At 42.2% G+C, this 3,284-nt stretch overlaps 1 long non-coding RNA gene across 1 annotated transcript; it reads left to right on the top strand.

The window, feature by feature from the left end:
* On the top strand, window positions 1-3,284 carry LOC112955707. The gene is made up of 2 exons (XR_003250925.1): window positions 1-253; window positions 1,865-3,284. It is a non-coding gene; the product is annotated as an uncharacterized LOC112955707 (long non-coding RNA).

Here is a 3,284-nt window from a genome sequence, read left to right as displayed (position 1 = left end):
CCAGAAAGAGCTCTCATGGAGGCCATGTGTCCTTGTGTCTGCTCAAYCTCTGCTGCCCGAGCTGTGGAGCTGGGAGGCAAACGGTGGCTATTGATCTGTTCCAGCACCAGCATCCCGAGCGGAGCCACGAGGGCTTTTGCCCRCGGCATTATCACAGCCATTGACTCCAGAGCCTCGTGTCCCACGGGAGGGACAAGCTGTACTYGCCCCAGCAAGGGCACCAGCTACGTGCAGAGCAACCTGGACCTTCATGGTGAGTCGTGCGGACCCCAGACCTGATACCCAGGGAGTGAGAAACTGTTCTCCTCATTCCTCCAAAATCCCAGTTGTGACTGTGGCTTCTAAAGGTGCCCCAGGAACTGAATTACAGGGACAGGTTGGCAGAAAATGACTTGAGCTTTGAACTCTCCCTCTTGCCTCAGTGCCTTAAGAAATCAAAAAGGATGAAAGTTATTAAATGAGTAAGTTGGAGATAGAGATTCAACWTGTAAAAATAAACTATTAAGCAATTCAGATATTTTTGCTAGGGATAGTGCCTTTAAAGTGAAGAGTACATTAAGGAGTAGGTTTAAGTGTACTTTTAAAGAGCTGATTTGGATGTTGTGTGGTAAAGATGGTATAAAAGTGTTCTGAAAGAGCAGGGTGGATGTTCCAAAGCTGATGCTCTGACATCCCAAAGGAGTCTGGCAGCATCTCATGGGTTCAGCTGTGGGAGCAGGATCGATGAGTTGTGCAGGTGACTGGATGTGCCAAAACTGGAGTTGATCTGGGATGGCGGGGGGGGATCTGTGGCATCGTGGTCCCTGGATTGGATGGGGAAAAGGCARGTGATGAAGGCTTTGGCCAGCAATAGCTGTGTTGAATGCTGAACTGCCGGYGCTGCCGTAGCTTCATTTAGAGCTGTGCAGCAGAAAGGTAGTTATTCTGCTCTGGGTTTGTTTGAGGCAACGCTGCTGGCCTGTGCTGCTGCAGTAGAGGAACTTCACTAGAGTCACTGGAGAAGAAGAAAAAGAAAAAAAGAATTAAAGAAGAAAGGAAAGATTTTGCACAACTCCTGGTGCTGTGGAACTATTTTTTGTTTCCATTGCTTGCAAACATTGTCATTTTGTATATAAACACAAAATGCCAAAATGTGAGTCAGCTTAATGGCAGTTTGGCTTGCACATGGAAACAAGCTGATAAATGCTGGAACTACAGTTGCAGAGGTGATTTATCTCAGTTCCAGAGTTTTTTGACGTGCCACTTCATGGCAGGTAGAATATGCTCCTATGATCTGTGAACACTGAGCTGAAACTAAAAAGTTCCCCTCTGCTGATGGGAAGCAACAGACATTTTAACATTTAGCCTTGACACACTTTGGAAAGTGGAAAGAAATGCAGACAACATTGCCTTATGAACAAAAGAGTCAAACTATTCAAAGGTGGGTTTTTTAATAGCTGCTAAATAAGTCTACTTCGTTGCACAACACTCTGCAAAACACAACAAAAGCTCCCATTCACACAGGAGAGCAGATTTGAGACTGTCTCAGGAATCTTAATTCCTGAATTTCTCAGCTTTGTTTTTCATAAGATGGATTCATAAAAATGCAAATAGATTTTGATGTAATGTCATTTTTTGTAACAAATGCTATAGTTACAATGCCATCCTGTAAACACTTAATTTTACACATGTAAATAATCCCATTCAGTTCAGCAAAACTAACTACATGCATAAAATTAAGCATGTGTGAAAGTGTCTACAGGATTGAGGCCAAAGATTGCAAAACAGTTATAATCCTCCATTTTCATTAGTTTCTTAAAATGTCTACTGTGAGTTTGAAATTCTTCCTGTTTTCTTAAGCTAAAGGTGATTTTTTTTTTTGCAGGGTCAGGTCAGATCTCGGATATTTGGGAAGGCATTAAAATCTCTAGATTTTAAGATCTCTAAGCTCTCGGCCATGGGAAAGCATTAAAATCTCTAAATCCTTCAAGACTGACTTGTCCTCAAGACTATTCTGTACAACTAGTTGTTTACTGGGCCAGACTACCAAAGCCAGAAGAGCACCCTGAGCAAGGGCCTTTCCTCAAGCGCTTGCCACCACTTGGCATGTGTCTTGTATTTGTTCATGTTTGGGACACAGGAGTTTTTTGGCTCACAGGAGGGATCTCCAATGCCACAAAGCCTTCTGAGCTCTTGGCTTGGCTCTTTCTTTGGTTGGATTTACAGGAAGATGATTGTTTGAGGGAACTGCCCCTATTTCTTGTTTCAAGCTTGATGGAATATCAAACTAATGGACTCTGTCTCCTAGTTTAACCAGTCTTGAGGTGTAGACAAGGTAGGAGAGCATGAAAAATCTGACAAAAATAAACACACACAAATCCAAGACAAACCAACTCTAAAGTGCTAGGGCAATAGGACTCTCATATTCCTTGTGCTGCAATACAAGGAAGCAAGAAATGCAGATTAAGGACAACTCCCTAATGGAGTCTACATGGTTCAGGCTATGAAATTAGGTGGCCTGTGGCTTTCCTGGCTGCTCTGCTGACATTTCTTTCCTTTGTATGGTCTAATCCTAGTCATCATCTGCCTGCTTTCTTTTGGAAATAGTCCTTCAGCATGAGATGARGAAATAAAATTGGGGACAAGGGACACATTTGTAGACAGCTATGGATGTTTTTGCCTTGCTGTTTGAGCGCCTTACCTATGTAGAAGGGACAAACATGGAAGTGATGAAATACATAGCATAATCTGTATAAACATAAATATTTTTGTCCTATTAACTGGGAAGTGCATGAAAACCCCACTTAGTCCTGATCCTGACAAAAGACAGTAACTTCTAACTCACATAGAAAATGTGGAAATCATTATGCTTTGCACAGCTGGGACTTCATAAAATGAGCTGTGATAAATGTGTGTTACCTGAAAGTGAACATCTGCAGAATAGGAACAGAAAGTTTCCTTGTCTTTTGTGAAGCCAAAGCTAAGGAAGGAACTGAAATAAGGATGGTGAAAAAGGAGAAAGTGGAAGATGGGGGGAAAAGTCACTTAACACAATAAGTCTGCTTTTCTATGGGATTAACTCAGCCCCTGCTTTCCTGCTTTGCCACAGCCTTTTYTCTCTCCATGAATGTGTTTCTGCATTCTAAAAATGACTACAGTGTTTTGTCACRCTATGTAACCCTTCAAATATCTTCATATATGACACCCTAAGTACTAGAGGACCAAGGTCGCTATTCCTATGTGTTGAAACACCGTTTGGGAGAAGATGGGGTAGCATAAGAATATCTTCAGCCTATGCTTTAACT

This window comes from Nothoprocta perdicaria, unplaced genomic scaffold, assembly GCF_003342845.1.
Source record: "Nothoprocta perdicaria isolate Ctin4 unplaced genomic scaffold, notPer1 scaffold_59, whole genome shotgun sequence".
NCBI lineage: Eukaryota > Metazoa > Chordata > Aves > Tinamiformes > Tinamidae > Nothoprocta > Nothoprocta perdicaria.
The sequence above is the reverse complement of the archived record's forward strand: the minus strand, read 5'-3'. Positions and strand labels throughout refer to the sequence as shown.